The sequence below is a fragment of the Lynx rufus genome, unplaced genomic scaffold, assembly GCF_022079265.1.
Source record: "Lynx rufus isolate CCGP_SWC_20201006 ecotype Redwood Valley unplaced genomic scaffold, mLynRuf1.p SCAF_8, whole genome shotgun sequence".
NCBI classification, from domain to species: Eukaryota; Metazoa; Chordata; class Mammalia; order Carnivora; family Felidae; genus Lynx; species Lynx rufus.
Window position 1 is genome coordinate 11,063,385 of NW_025814896.1, and position 15,803 is coordinate 11,079,187.

Genomic DNA, 15,803 nt, shown 5'->3' on the forward strand with positions numbered 1-15,803 from the left:
AACACAAAATTTCTAACTGTAGTATAGCTTATGGAACATACAGTATCTTTTAAGTTTGTAGGAAGTCATACTTTGAGCAAATAAGCTTAGAAACGAGTTGACTTGCAGATAAGAGACATCTCTAAGTTATTTAACAAGCATATTTATTGAACTGTATTCCTAATTACATTTTCCTGGCTTAATTCGGCTGCTAAAGAAACCCAAAGTCTGATTTTTCCATTGCATTTCTAACAGATACTACCAGAAATTAATACCAGGACATAAAACCTTTGGTGTCATTTTGAACATTACCTATTCCCATAATTGAATCCATAGGACACATTCCAATAGGGCCTCTACTATTCTGTTTCCCTTTTACACGGAGCTATGTAGCCAGCCAGCACACTACAGACCCACCTCCCTTGGGGAAGTGACGTCTCTTCGTCGTTAATAACTAGAAAGTTCATCACTATTGGATGTAAAATTAGTTTTAAGCTAATGAAACAGTACTTGCTGTTGTGGTTGAATGTTTAGAATCTCTTCTACTTCATCTAAACCCAGAGTTTTTATTGTCAGGTCTGTGGAGCAGAGATGAAGTAACTACCTCAGAATTCACTAGAGTAGATAGCTATCTTTTGCCTTTTTAATCTTTTTGGTTCTTACACCACAGTCATTACAACACTGTCACTATTGGAGTTTATAGTAAAGAAAGTATTTGAGCAATGAAGACTTTTCATTACTTAGAAGTTATTTAGAAAATCTGGACTATTTAGATGCATTTTTTAAGTAAATATGATGAGCACTAAAATATTCTTAAACATTTACATGTCAATCTAGCATCTCTTTTTACTTTGTAAATTAGGCCAAGGACGAAATCCAGATGTTTTCCCTTTGTATCTGTATTATCACTGTATGAAATCTAAGTATATCTAAGAAAAACTAAACTTGGGATAAAATTATTTTGCTTATTTCATGGTAGCTTTTGCCTGTATTCTGCAACATGTAATTAGGTTTTTCATCTTTGTTTCTCTAAATCAGATGCTTTGGCGCCCCTCCCCCGCCCCCCCTTTTTTTTTTTTTTTTTTTTTTTACTTTTCCAGCTATTGTTTTCCCTTGAAACATTGATTGGGCTTTTAAAGATGTATTTTATTACAATTTCAGAGATGGGGTTGGATGAAATGGCTTGTTTAAGCCCGCTAACTGAAGTCTTCGACATTGAGCTATATATAACCACAATTTGTACTATTTTGAATTACGTGAGAATCTTTTGAGATGTTAGGTATGGTTTGAAACTATTTTAACTTGAAATTTAGAGAAACAGCCCAAGATCAACGTGCTTACAGAGCAGACCTTAAGAGAACAGGCTTGGTTAAACCTTCATGATTGGTATTCGTTACTCTCCAGGCTGTTTAGCCAAGGACATACTCTCAGATGCACTCTGCTATGAAAGGTGGGTTCAGAAATGTTGACATGATGTGTTGGTTGGGGTTGACCTAAATCGAGAGGCAGACTGCCCGTGTGCCATCCAGATTGCGGTCACCCTAAAAGTGTCCCCGAGACTACAGTTGGCATAGTCATTGAGCATCTTGGGGAGGCCCGTTGGCAACACCCCTTCTCATCTTCAGGCTTCCCCAGTCCGGTGGCCTCAACGCGCTAGGGATCCCGTTTGTTTTCTTCAGGCCAAAGAGAAGAGCCCATCACCGACCCGGAAGAATGTCCAGTCCCAGGGCGGCAGCCGGCCTTCTGTAAGACGCAGCCCCTGCCCACCGAGTAGCCCACCCCACCAGAACGGAGCCAGGCCTCCGAGGGCCCGTGTCTCCTCTCCAGTCGGTGTGTGAAGCACGAGGCCCTCGCGCCTCATTTAAGGCAGGAGGCATCGCGCACGGCCGGCCAGGTGCCCCTGCCCTTCCCGCGGCCGCCGGGCCCGTGAGAGCGCGGGCCTCCGGGCACGTGGAGCCGCCGGGCTGCCCGCACGCCCCCTCCCGCCAGATGTAGTCCAGGCCCAGCTGGGCCCGCGCAGGGATCCCCAGCACGGCCACCTGACTGAGTGCAGGGCGTGCTGCGGCCCGCTGCTTGTGCCTCCGCCGCCGGCGCTGCGGCCGGAGGAAGGCGCCCGCCGTGCACACGGGCCCTGGAAGCGCACTGCGGCCATTATCCGCGGCGCCTCCTAGTGGGTCAATGGCAAATCCTCTTGGTTCTCGCGAGAGCTCCCCCTCAGAGGGGATTATATAATTTCTCTTAGGTGGGGGTGCTGGTGCCACCCTCCCTCCAAAAAAGTTTGGTGCAAGCACAAGTGGGAGTGAGACAGTTGTCCCTGGGGGACATGGGGGGAAGGGGTAAAGCCCCCCACTGCCCCCCCTACTTAGCTGGACAATGAGTCCTCTTATGCTAATGAGGTATTTACGTCACTTCCGCTCTTTCTCGGCCGCCATTTTGGCTAGGGCAGGTTCGGGGACTCGCTCCGAGGCGCTTGTATTGTCTGCTGAGGGGAGACGCGGGATCAGCCCCCTCCCCCGCCCGTTGCCGCCGCCGCCTCCGCCGGCCCGGTCTCCCCTCCGCCGCCCGCCGGGATCCATGAGCTGAACTCCCGCCCCCCCCCCCGGCCGCCGCCATCTTGTGCCCCCTCCCCCTCCCGCGGGCAGCGCTAAGGGGGATTTTGGCGTCTCCTCAGACACAGCTCCCTCTCTCGGTCCCCGCTGCTGAGGAGCGAGAGGAGCGCGGCCGCCGCCGCCGCCGCCCGCCTGCCCGCGCCGGTGAAGCCGCCTCTCCCACACCCTCCGTCTCCTCCCTCCGCCCCTCCTTTGTCTGCACCGCTCGACGACGCTGCCGCCGCCGCCCGCGCGGGGACTGGAGGGAGCCGCTCGCGCCGCCGCCGCCGCCCGCCGCTCTGCTGCGCCCGCCGCGCCCCCCGGCAGCAGCCGCGGCCGCGGCGCGAGCCGGAGCCCGCCGAGCCGGAGCGCGACGAGGCCCAGGGCGCGCCCTCGCCACCGCCGTGCCGCCGCCATCCGCCCGCCGCCGCCGCCGCCGCCGCCCGGCCCCCGAGCACGCCGGCCCCGCGCGCGCCTCGAGGCCGAGTCAAGGTAAGCCCCGGCGGCCGCCGCGCGCCGACCCGCGGCCCGGCCCCGCTCCCGCCGAGCCGGCCCCGCGGGCGCATTGTTGTTTCCCCCGCCAGCCCTCCGGCCGCACACGCTCCTTCGCCTACTCCGGTGCTGACGGAGCGCCCGCCCCGGCGCGGACCGCTACCCGGGCTCCGCTCCGGGGTCCAGGCGCCTCCTCCTGCAGCCCGACCCCCCTTCCCCGCCCCGTGAGCCCGCCGAGGCCAGCAGCCAGCCTGGCCCCCGGAGCTCGTGCCGCTGATGGCATCTCCCTCCACCCCGCCCCCAGCAAGAACCGAGCAGCTCCCATCCCTGGAACTAATCCCTTCTTCCCGTCCCCCCCCCCCCAAAACGAGCCCCCCACGCACACCCCCAGTGCTTGGGACGAGCCTTCTGCCAGGTCTGCCCACCCTTAGCTGGGGGGAGGGGGGACAGATTGGGGGGCGGGGAGCATGCATGGCACGGGAGTGGAAAGTCTGTGCCTCCGCCGTGCAACCCTTCCTCCCTAACATGCCAGCTCCCCTCCTATCCTAACCACGGAGTCCACCACCACCCCCTTTTCTCAGAGTCGCAGCTGCCTGGTCAGCACGACCTCTTCCGAGCATGCTGAGCCCCAACTTTGCAGTAAGACGGTAAAAAATGGAAATTCAGAAAGCTGCGAAAAGATTTTTTTTTTTATTGCAATGAATGGGGAGGAGTTCTTTGAGCACCCTTTTATTCACCTCTCTTTCCTCTGGGCTGCCTGCCTGCCTGCCTTCCCCTCCCCCCAACCTGGATGCCTGTCTGCTGGAAAAGGCGCGATTGCTTCTCTTCCTCTTCTGCCCAAGATCAGGCACTAAGGTCTGATATCCTTTTTAGTTACACGTGTGTCCACACTGAGTCTTCTTGATGTTCTTGCATTCACCAGTTCCTCTGGACAGTTCTTGCCATAACCCCATTTCTCAGACAAAGGCTTAGGAGGGAAAAAGAACCAAACTGCTTCCTGTGTTTGCCATTTTAATGCTGTCCATCCCCACACGCCCAATTCCTATCCCTGATGTTTCTCGTGCCAGTGTCTTGAACCTTCAGGAGGAAACAAAAAAAAAAATCTCCTGGGTAGCTTGATACAGTTTCTTTATAAATCTGCATTGTTGCTTCTGGTTTATGGCCACGAAGAAAATACCAGCCCCCACCCAAAATGCACCGCAGCCAAGTCGGCTAAAGGCGATGAGTGTTGGAGTCAGTAGGGGGCGCATTCCCTGCACTGGGTAAGGCTGCAGAGGGGGGAAGGGCCCCAGAGCTAGAACAGGATGTGCTTCACAGCGCCTTCTACAGACCATGGGAAAATGGACCCAGCAAGACACACTCTCGCACTCTTAGTTGGTGAGCTGACAGCAACATGGCGAAGGATTAAGTGAGTCAAGAGCGGTGATTTTATTTCTTTTAAAGAATCCACCCAGCATTTTAGAAGTTCTGTCTTTTGACTTGTTCAGAACTGTTGACCCAGACAATCCACATTTGTTCTTGGCACATCCTTGGTACACAGATTTCCTGTTCTCTGGAATTCTTCCACCTTAAGCTTTGAATGTGTCACCATGTCTTTCCAAGGTCAGGTGGTAAAGGGGGAAAGTTTAAAACCTGAGAGTAATGGGTTTGGGAGTATTGCTGATAACCTCCTCTCTTCATGGCCCAAATCTTTCCAAGTCTTTGAGAGTTAAAAATCATTCTTGAGGGATGTTAGATTTCAGTGGGGTAGTAATTTTCATAAGCATGTAGATGGGTGTCATGATTTGCAAAGCCTTGTTGGTAAACATCGAGCCCATGTTGAGTTCTTCGTTGTCAAACTCAACAGAGTTGATTGTCAAATTTTGTTGCCTTCCAACTTTGGACTTGTAATTGCCGTTCATTATCTTCAGTAGCCAACCACCTTTGCAAAAGTGTTGACACCGGTCTTCTGTGAGCACCCACCTTCTTAGGGTGTGTTGATTTCTATAGATTTTACTCCTCTTGTTATTTCCATAGGTGTGAGATGCACAATGCGAAACCTAGGCCCCAGCTTTTGCACCATGATGCACAGGGTTGTACTTTTTGTACTGAACTGATAGGTGGCCTAGTGGTTATGCCCTGTACTACCATTTTGAGGATCTGGACTCCGTTCCTGCCTTGCTCTTTGGACCACATTGTCAATTCACACCGGTGGGTATATTCATTTTGGAGGGTGGGAACTGCAGCAACAGGGAGGCCAGAGACTTCTTCCTCCTTGGTCACCACCAAAGCCAACACTTCCAAAATATCAGCCTAGCCACATTCCTCAAGGAACCGGTTAGAGCTGGTTGCAGTCGTGGGTTCTGAACAGAGAAATGACTTAATGGCTTGTTTAAGACAAAAATTTTTAAGTTGCTAATATTGTTTTAATGGTTTGCATTCTGCACTCTTGTGTATAAAGTTAAGTTCTCAATTACTGTTATCTTGATGACCAGTCTCAAGAGTTGCTAAGCTTCTATAAACCTTGGAGATTCTCTGATCAGAACAGACTTTTTCCATGAACATGAACTTGCTACCAATGACTGACAGTGGTAGTTGATACTCAGAGGGTACTTTAAGACTTTGTTGCAAGTTTTATATAGATACACCAAGATAAATTTGTGGGGTTATGAATGGATGTATTCTTTGATAGACACAGTTATTCGGTTGGTGCTTAAGGGAGAATTTTCCTTGAGCATTTGCTGCCAAGTAACATTTTGGTGAGTGAAAAGGAGGCAGTTTGGTTCAGATATTCCATTTGGAGACAATTAAGTATTGCTTTTGCAATTTTTTAGTGACTTCAAGAATCAGATACTAAATCTAAGTGGTATTAATTATAATTTTAAAAACTGCTCAGTATTTATTAAACAAGTATAATTTTGACCTGTACTTGGTCTTTGGTATATACTTGTATGAGTTTTTAAATGAGTAATTTGAAAACAACTTACTTGAGTCCATGTTTGAGGTGAAGTTTGTGAAGGTGCTTTTGTTTGCTTTGGCAAATTATACATACGATACAGTGTTAACTGATGTCCTTAGTGGTAATAGCCATTTTTCCCCTACAGGAAAACTTGCTGTGATCTCTTAGAAAGCATGTATTTTGCAGTTTCAAGGTTTCCTGGTTTTACTAGTCAAAATAAATAAATAAAAGGTGAAACAATTGGGCTTGAAGGCTGGAATTTAGGTAAACCTATGAGGGCTTGTTAAAAGTACAGAAAAAAAAAAAGCCTTAATAAACCAGAGGGTGGGGATGGGTATTCTGTTTAATTGAACTTTTAATAGAAATTCCTAATTTATCTTGGCCCTTGTTGGAAATTTACTGAAATTACCTTATTAGAGGCTGCTATACATTGAACTAACCAAATCTTTGATTCTGGTTCTTAAAGTCTCTGTATAGAAAACTTAGGAGATTGGGCTTTGAATCTCTAAAGACTTCTGGCCCTGGCTATCCTGGAAGTCATTGGTTGTAAACATACACACTGTGAATTTGTTTTGCTTAAATTTCTCTTTTTTTTCCTTAAACCAGAGTGCAGGAAAAGTTCTAATACTATTTATATTAAAATAAAACGTCACCATGTTGAACAGATTAAGTGTCAAGTAAGTTCACAATTATTGTTTTTTTTTTTTTGATGACCCAATCTGAAGAGTTGCTAAGCTTTTAAAAACCAGAAAGAGTCTCTGATTAGAATAGGCCTTTCCATGAACATGTAGTTGCTACCAAATAACCAGCTAAGAGGCTTTTATCAAGTAGAAATGGCTTTTGGTTTTTGTTATAATGTAAATGCACATACTTATTTGATTATGAAAAGGAGAATTAAATAAGGTCGCTTTACTAGTAACTATCCACAGAATTTGAAAAATATCTACCGAATATAATTTTCAGTATTTTAAAATGTAGATATTTAGCAGTCTATTGATTCACATATTTAAGATGTACACACACGGGCTACATGTTTAATTGTGGGAATTACCTTAACGAGGATGATGTGGCTGATCTGTTAAAAAGGAGCAAGTAGGGATCGATACTTGGGTAGAGAGAGATTGAAAGAAAAACCTCAGAATTTCAGTAGTATTTTTGTCTTTTGGGAACTATATATAAGTAACAAAAATTGCGTAAGTTGTAATAGACTTTGGCAGGTTGAGTCCATTAATGGGCGTGTGTATATACACACTTCAAATACAACCTGCTTTTTTAGACTTGAAAATGACTGGCCTGTTATTAAATACAAAGTCCATGCATTAGAGATGCGGTTGGGAAACAGTATGTTAACTTTGGAAAAAATGAATTAGACGTTGTAGTTTTTTTTTTAATAACCTGTTAAAATCTTAGATAAACTTTTAAGAAATGTGAAAAGTACAAAAAAATGAAAAATTTTATTTTATGATAAGATTAGAAGCTAATTTGTAGTTTTTACCAAGATGCTCAAAACTGTTGTGTGATAATCCACGTGTTCATCCTGGACTTCTAAAAGACTTTCACTTTAAAGTCTGTTATGTCTTCCAGAAGATAAAATACTTTTCATGGGGAGTTGAACTTTCATTTATTTGCCTAAGAGACATGAACATTAAGTAAAACTTTGCTCCCCTAAGTAAATAATTTAGTTAGATTCACAGAGCCTGACATGTTCTTAGCCTCACAAACTTAGGAAGTTTTTCTTCTCCTAGTTTTCTAAGAGCCTGTGACATTAAGTCTGGAACAAATGGCCCTATTTTGCTGCTGTGCATCACTGTCAGTTATACATTTTATGTTAGTTTGGAAACTTGGCGTTTAAAATTGGTGAGAAACCGCCCCACGCTAACTGAATTGATAATTTTGAACGTAGAAGCCATTTCTTATTTACTCATTGGCACTTTTCTGCCTTAATCATTGAGCTACTTTTTGAAAGAGGCCATCTGTGTTTGGCCCAGCATGAGTGGCCACAATTCCATTGTGACTTTATGCTTTTTATAGCCTGATCCTGTTAATTACAAAGTGAGGGAAAGGCTGATTGATTGTGCTCCCTCAGTCTCTCAGGGTCTTAGTACTCCTTAGACCTATGTTTTGGTTGTGATCTACCTTTGCTCTCTGGCAGTTTAGGAGTCTGCTTAAATGAGAATCCGTATTCCGCTTCACTGGAAGAAGGCTTTCCTCACGTATTATCAAGCTTCTCAAACTGGGGTACAGATATGTGCACTTGATTATATTGTGATATATGTGTCTTAGGAAGTCACAGATAAAATGTGAGCCAGCTGTATAAAGGAACCATTTTGATTGAGGGCGCACATTTTCTAATGAGTGTAAAATGCAAAGTTCTTTTCATTCTTTCCATCTGGGTTCTCTCCTCTCCGTGTATGCATTAGCTAGCCTCTGCCTGTAGTTCTTTGAAGTGCACTCACAAGCTGCCTTGCTTTTATTGATCCCTGGTTTAGTTCTAACACAGCAGCTAGAGAAATACTGAAATCTCCAGAATGTCAGCAGTGTTCCAGAAATGAAGGTTCAGAAATTAAGGAGAGCATAAGAACTTTTGGTAGAGTTTACTAAGGGAAGACTGCCCTGAACATATACTGCAGTTTAAGATTTAAGGTTAAGGTTTAACTCAAAAGCATGCACGTGATCTGTAGGAGACTTGTGCATTGTTTGACCATCCCTTAGAATTAAAAATAAATCCCTACACATCCTAACTCCCTCTCCAGTAAGGGTATAGAGTTATAATTGAGTCACTCAGCTGTGGCTTGTTGCTGTTTATGTGTCACTTTTCACATGACTTGGTTGATGATTTTAGTAAGGGTGAGCTGTGAGTGGAAAGGCCTCTTTGCTGGCCTTTATGGTATTATAATATTAATGGTATGCCTGTTTTATTTGCCAGGCACTTTATGAAACCATTCTCAACTCTCTCAGGATTTTCCTTGTTTCACAAGTGGGCAAATCAAGGCACTGCGACATGCACTGATGAAGTGAGCTACAGAATGTGTCTGTGCCAGGCCTGCGCCTGGAACATAGGCTTTTATAGGTTCCCATGTGCTGTTTGGCTGATGAGGACACACACGAATGCTTCATGGTGATGTTTTGTGCTTCTGTATCAGAGAATACCCAGGGATCCTAAGTGGGCTTCACAAAGAGGCTGGCAAGAGAGCACCGGTGAAAATTGTGCTGGGGGGTGGTTAGTTGAAGTAGTGTGTGTCTAGTTTGGAGTTGCCTGTCCAAGGATCTAAAAAGAAAGTTTGTTTGTGGTCCTGTTGCTTTTTCCAGTGTTTTGGTTTAGGGCAGTCTTACTCCTTCTCTCCTCTGAGCAGTTATTTTTGCTTAGACAGATAATTGCTGGCTTTTGCCCTTCTGCCTTTCCTTTTTCTGAACCCTCTGTGCTCCGTTGAAGAGTTTTGTGTGGAATCCTGTGCTTCCCTTGAAAATCTGCATCTTTTTCTGGTGGGAACTGGCAACAATTGGAAACCTGTATGAGTGGTTTCTTTTGAAATGTGATATATCTGAAAAAACTTCTGTCTGGTGGAAATACAGAAAAACTCATTAAAATTTTAAGTTGGGGTTGTAAACATAAGTCAGTAGTTGGAGTTCTTGCTCTCGTGAAAGGGAGACTGGAAGTGTGTTACACAGTGGGCTCAAAGTCCTGGTTCTGAAACAGTTAGGCTTAAAAACAACACCAAGAAAAAACTTCTCTGCAGAAGGTGTAAGGGTTGAGCCAGCAAGGGGCAAAGCCTGCTGCAAGAATAATGCTTCTGCTACAAAGAAAGCTTTGCCTAAACTTTGACTCTTTGGAGGTAGCTTAGAAAAACTTGAGGTGATTCAAGTAAATTATTCTTTTATTCATGGATGAGGAGAAAACTAACCTTTCCCTTACTCTGGGAAAATTATTTGAGTAGTTTTGATAGAGCATGGACATGTTATCATTAAGGGATTAAAAATAACCGGTTTTTCGTCTTAGGCGATTCAGATGCAAAGACAAGGACATGTCACTGGAATGATTAAAAGTAGATGTACCTAGATGTCTTCTTAGGCCCACTTGTGAATTGATTTCCCTTTGTCACATATCTCTTAAGCCAGGTTGTCCACCTAAATTGACAGCAGCATCACTAAGCTATGGAGTTCTTACGTAGGCACCAGAGTGTTGGAGTCGTGCCCCACGCTGTGTCCCTGCCTTGACGGAATGCCTGTTTAAAACGGAGTAAATTGGGAAATCCTCCCCATCTCATACTCTCTGAAGTTAGATTAGGGTGTTAGAGATGGTCTCCATCCTTTTGGGGTGGGCGGTAAGCTGTGAGGCATCTTTCTCCCTGTCACATAAAATTGCGTCTACTCCAGTATGTAATATCAGTGAAGGGTTAGGGACCATACCTCCAGTTGCTCAGCTGTCATCTTGTCCCTCTGGCCTCATCTCCCCTTCCATCCATGTATATATCTTAACAGTTTCAGCACACTCTCAGAAGTGCACCCTGAAAGCCATTGGTTCCATTGGTGTTCTGTAGATTCTGACGGTCACAGCTAGGAATCTCATCTGAAATCTAAATACTCCCAAGTAATAGGGAGTTTCTAGTCATAGGCACTAGTCTTGTAGTCTGAAAGTCTTCTTAAAAGAGAAGTGACCCACATGCTTTTTAAAATAATAAATATGCAAAATCTAGATCACACCTTTAAGTTTCTATGTCACTGTAAGTCACCTAGGCTTATTGTGGGTACCTGCAGATAACGCTATTGCATAAACGTTTTAAGTGCCGCAGAGTTTGTGAAGTTAAGAATATGCTAACTCTTTAACATGGAAAGCTCCCATAAACATATTCTGTGAAAGCACTGTTATGTGTGTGAATGTGCGTTATTATGTGTATAGGAACAGGTATATGGCAACCATGTCTGATTCTCAGGAATAATAGTCCATATATTTTTTTAAAAGATTATATATACTGTGGTGTGAGCTCATAATTTTCAAAGTGATTGTTCCAGTATCTGATCTGGCTTAAGATAATAATGATAACTGCTATAAATATTAACTGGTATCATCTCATTTAATCCTTCTGGCACTTGAACAATGGGGATAGTGTCCTTCTGGTTATACCATAAGGAAACAGACCTCCAGAGGTTGAGTAACATTTTTAAGTTCACAAAGCTAGTAAGTGGCAAGAGTAAGGATTTGAACACAGATCTGTCCAGCTCTGGAGCTGGAGCTGTATTCTTAATCACTACATTGTACCATCTTTCTTTTGAGCAGAGGAAAACTTTGTTGTGTCCCTATTTGTTACATAAGTTTGAAGCTGTGAGGTAACAATTTTTACATGTGGCTCATAGGTCAGCTAAATTTTTATTCATAAAAACAATATAGTCTTACTGGAAAACAGATTTTAATGTAGGCTATAGGGTTCAGCCTTGAACTTCACCTTTTGCTATCACTTCAATATCGTATTACCTTACCTTACCTTGTACCTAAGGCTCTGGTGATTTTGCAGACCTTTCAGATCACATAGGTCTGAAATGGGTGTAAGCTCTCTCAATTCTGACAGTTGCTTAGGCCTGGTATGCCACTCTTCATAGACTTCCTTTAGGCCTTTTTTAAATGGGACCTGCCGACCATGGCCAGATGGATTCTCTTAAAGTGCCATTAGAACTGTATCACTTCTCTACTTTAGTATCTGCAGCGTCTCGGTGCCTGCCAGACATAGCAGCAGACTCTAGCTTCACACTCAAGGCTTCTTTCCTGTCCCCGACCTACCCTTCCACCCTTGTCATTCATTATTACTCAGAAGCTTGACGTATCAGCCATTCTGGACTCTGTACAGTACTTCCTAAAACTCCTTGCTTTCCCACCTCTGGAACTGTGTGCCAGCAAGGTTTTGTTTGTTTGTTTGTTTTTGTTTTATTTTTTTGCAGTGAATGCAGATTCTCAACTAACCTAGTGGCCCCAGCTTAGCCTCTATTTCCACCTTCTCCTGAGCTCCCCTGCTGAGAATGAATTCTCCCTTTTATGAAACCTCAGTGCATTTAGTTTGTCACACATCTGACACTTTGCTTCTTTTCCTGTGTATATTTATGGGGTGTCATCTCTGTAAGTCCTTTCTAGGCAGGGACTGTTCATTCAGTCGACATGTGTTGAGTGCCTGCTATGTGTCAGCCACCATTGTAGATTGCTAGAGATCTAGCAGAGGGGAAGAAACCAAGCAAGATCTTTTCAATAGACTTTCTTTGCTTTGGATACTGAGATGGCACCCTTGTCTTCTTGCATATTTTAAGGGTTCTTAAGTCCATCAGTTGAGATCAGGAAGATCAGTCTCTGCTAAAAAAATGATTCATAGTGATTGTAATTTACAGCCATGACTACCTCTTTACCACACTGTATCAATTATAATTTCAGGTCATAGTTTTACTAAATCTGAACTCACCTGTGATGAGTATTTAAAATAAAACATTTGAGTCACAGTGTAATTGTAATTTTGAAGATAATGTGAATGGGGCTGTTTATTTCCCACTAGATTCGTGGTTTGATATTAATGAGCCACACCACATGAAGAAAACAAAACTTAGTAAACTTAAATTTTCATCACTGTGTCACCTTTGAAAAGCCTTCCTGATTTATTTTTGTTAGGACCTTTCCCCTTTTGCAGTTCTACTTTTATAACCATTTGAAAGAAATGTAAAGTCATTTAAAATTTTAACACATGGAAAATCTTTGAAAATCTTTACTGCTACATGTTTTAAGTTTATTTATTTTGAGAACGAGTGCACGAGCACAAGCAGGGGAGGGGCAGAGAGACAGAGAGAGAATCCCAGGCAGGCCTGCACTGTCTGTGGATAGCCAGATGTGGGGCTCAATCTCACTAACCCATGAGATCATGACCTGAGCCAAAATCAAGAGTCGGATGTTTAACCAGCTGAGCCACCCAGGCACCCCTTCACTGAGATTTTTTTTAAGTACTCAACAGTTGGGGACCATTAGCATGTTACCATAGAGTCATTCATTTAATACTGTCCAAAAGGTCCAGAATTTTACAAAGGCCTTCAACGTTCCTGTACATCCAGGACCTGCTCTAGAAGATCTGTCCTGTGCAAAGAAATCTTAACAGATGCTTAATATTCAGTTTTGGCAGAGACTCATCAATGATAAATGCCTCTGATTTCGAACCAGACTATCCATGCTGATGAAATTATTAGCAAACCTTATTTGGTCCCATATTCAGCATTGTTGCCTCAGATTTTCCAGTAGTGACATTTAGTATCTCCTGTGAGTAGAATCACAGTATTTGTCCTTTTGTGACCAGCTTATTTCAGTTAGCCTAATGTCTTCAAGGTTCGTCTGTGTTTCCAGTAGCCACATTTTAACTTTTAATTTCATTTAATGTTAACATTTAATTTAAAAATGAAATTAATTGTAATGTGTTTTTAACCTGGTAAGTCCAAAGTATGGTCATTTCAACATGTCAATATTTTTGAAAAGGTACTTACAAGATATTTTTCATTTTTTTAATTCTAAGTCTTGGAAATCCCAAGTATATTTTACATGTGAAAGCATATCTCAAATGGGCAAAGACTTGAATAAACCTTTCTGCAAAGAAGACATACAAGTGGCCAGTAAGCACATGAAGATGCTCAGTACCCTTCATGGTCATTAAGGAAATGCACATCACACCTACGATGAAATACTACCTCATACGCATTAAGAGGGCTGTGATAAAAAGTTAACAGATGTTGGTGAAGATGGGGAGAAATTGGAAGCATTGTGCACTGTCGATGGGAATGTAAGTGGTAGAACCGCTGTGGAGACAGAATTACCGTGTGAAAAGATACTTGTACACCCATGTTCACAGCAGTATTCACAATAGCTAAGAGGTGGAAGCAACGCAGGTGTCCCATCAACTGCAAAATGTGGCACGTACATAGCATGGAATATCATTCAGCCTTTAAAAGGAAGGAAATTTGGGGGCACCTGGGTGGCTTAGTTGGTTGAGCGTCTGACTTCAGCTCAGGTCATGATCTTGCGGTGAGTTCGAGCCCCGTGTCAGGCTCTGTGCTGACAGCTCAGAGCCTGGAGCCTGCTTCGGATTCTGTGTCTCCCTGTCTCTCTGCTCCTCCCTCACTTGTGCTTGGTCTCTCTCTGTCTCTCAAAATGAATAAACGTTAAAAAAACAAAAAACAAAAAAACATTTATTTTTTTTTTAAAGAAGGAAATTCAGACACAGGTTAACACGTACAAACCTGGAAGACATTGTGCGAAAGGAAAAGCCAGTCACAAAAAGACTTTGTAATTCCACTTACATGAAATACTTAGTAGTCAAAATCATGGAGACAGTAGAATTGTGGTCGCCTGGTGCAGAAGGGGAGTGAAATGGGGAGTTAATTGTCTAATGTATAGAGTTTGACTTTTGCATCGTGAAAAGAGTTCCGGAGATGGGTGGTGGTGATGGTAAAATGGTATTATGACTACTTAATACCACTGAACTGTACACTCAAAATGGTTAAGATGGTAAATTTTGTTACGTGTATTTTTACACAATATAAATTGATTTAAAAGCATATCTCCAGGCGTGCCTGGCTGGCTCAGTTGGTGGAAAATGCAACTCTAGATCTCAGGTTGTAAGTTGGAGCCCCATGTTGGGTGGAGACATTAGTTAAGGTATAAAAAAAAATTTTTAATAAATAAAAGCATACCTCCATTCATTTCAGGCTAACCATATTTTATGTGAAGAATAGCCATTTGTGCTAGCATTTACCCTTGTTGGAAGGAAAGCACAGTTCTTAGAATAAAAATTTAAAAAATCTCAGCCAACATTGCTTTTCTTGCTGCATGACTAAATGCTTGAGATGCATAGATGCATTTCCTTTTAAAAGAAAAATTGCGGGGTGCCTGGGTGGCTCAGTCGGTTAAGCGTCCGACTTCGGCTCAAGTCATGATCTCACGGTCCGTGAGTTCAAGCCCTGCGTTGGGCTCTGTGCTGACCGCTCAGAGCCTGGAGCCTGTTTCAGATTCTGTGTCTCCCTCTCTCTCTCTGCCCCTCCCCTGTTCATGCTGTCTCAAAAATAAATAAACGTTAAAAAAAAAAAAAGAAAGAAAAATTGCATGTGTGTAAAAATCCAGAAGGATAAATATACCCAATGTTAACCCTTGCCTTTGGGTATGATTATTTGTGTTCCATGCCTTTTCTACATTTTGTTATATTAGCTCCAGTTGCCTTTTTCTTTTGTCACAGTCTTACTGAGATGTAACTCATACACCATACAATTCAGCCCCATGAAATATATGATTTTTTTTTTGTATATTCAAAGAGTTGTGCAGCTATCACCCCACAAAAGAACCGGGTCCCCATTAGCAGTCACCTTCAACCTTCCCCCCAACTCCTCTAGCCTTTGGCAGCTTTACTCTTTATGTCTCTGTAGATTTGCCTATTCTGCACCTTTTGTGTAAATGGAATCATGTAACAAGTGGCCTCTGGCAGCTGACATCTTTGACTTCCCTTGCATTATATTTCATACGATGTTTTCAGGTTTCATCTGTGTTGGAGCATATATCAGTACTTTTTTATGGCTGGATCATTTCATTATGTGAATATACCACATTTTATTTATCCATTTAACAGTTAATGGAGATTTGGGTTGTTTCTCCTTGGGTGTTAATAATTACTGTGAGAAGATTTTGTGTACAGGTTTTTACGTGGATGTAGGTTTTTATTTCCCGGTTGCTTTTGTAACAAAAATGAATGGGACTTACTTAATTTGCCAAAAAGAGCCTAAGAGGTAGTTGAAAGCAGACCAGC

General features: G+C 43.4%; 1 protein-coding gene across 3 annotated transcripts in view; it reads left to right on the top strand.

The window, feature by feature from the left end:
* Positions 1-3,014: 3,014 nt before the first annotated feature.
* Positions 3,015-15,803, top strand: part of ADNP (activity dependent neuroprotector homeobox) — a 31,631-nt gene continuing 18,842 nt past the window's right edge. Inside the window, exons 1-2 of one of the 3 annotated variants that reach the window (XM_047067517.1) lie at positions 3,386-5,249; positions 6,604-6,674. The gene's annotated coding sequence lies outside the window, so the exon portion shown is untranslated. Of the gene's footprint in view, positions 3,060-3,385; positions 5,250-6,603; positions 6,675-15,803 lie in introns of those variants that run through there. The other 2 variants (XM_047067518.1, XM_047067516.1) reach the window with 2 other exon arrangements.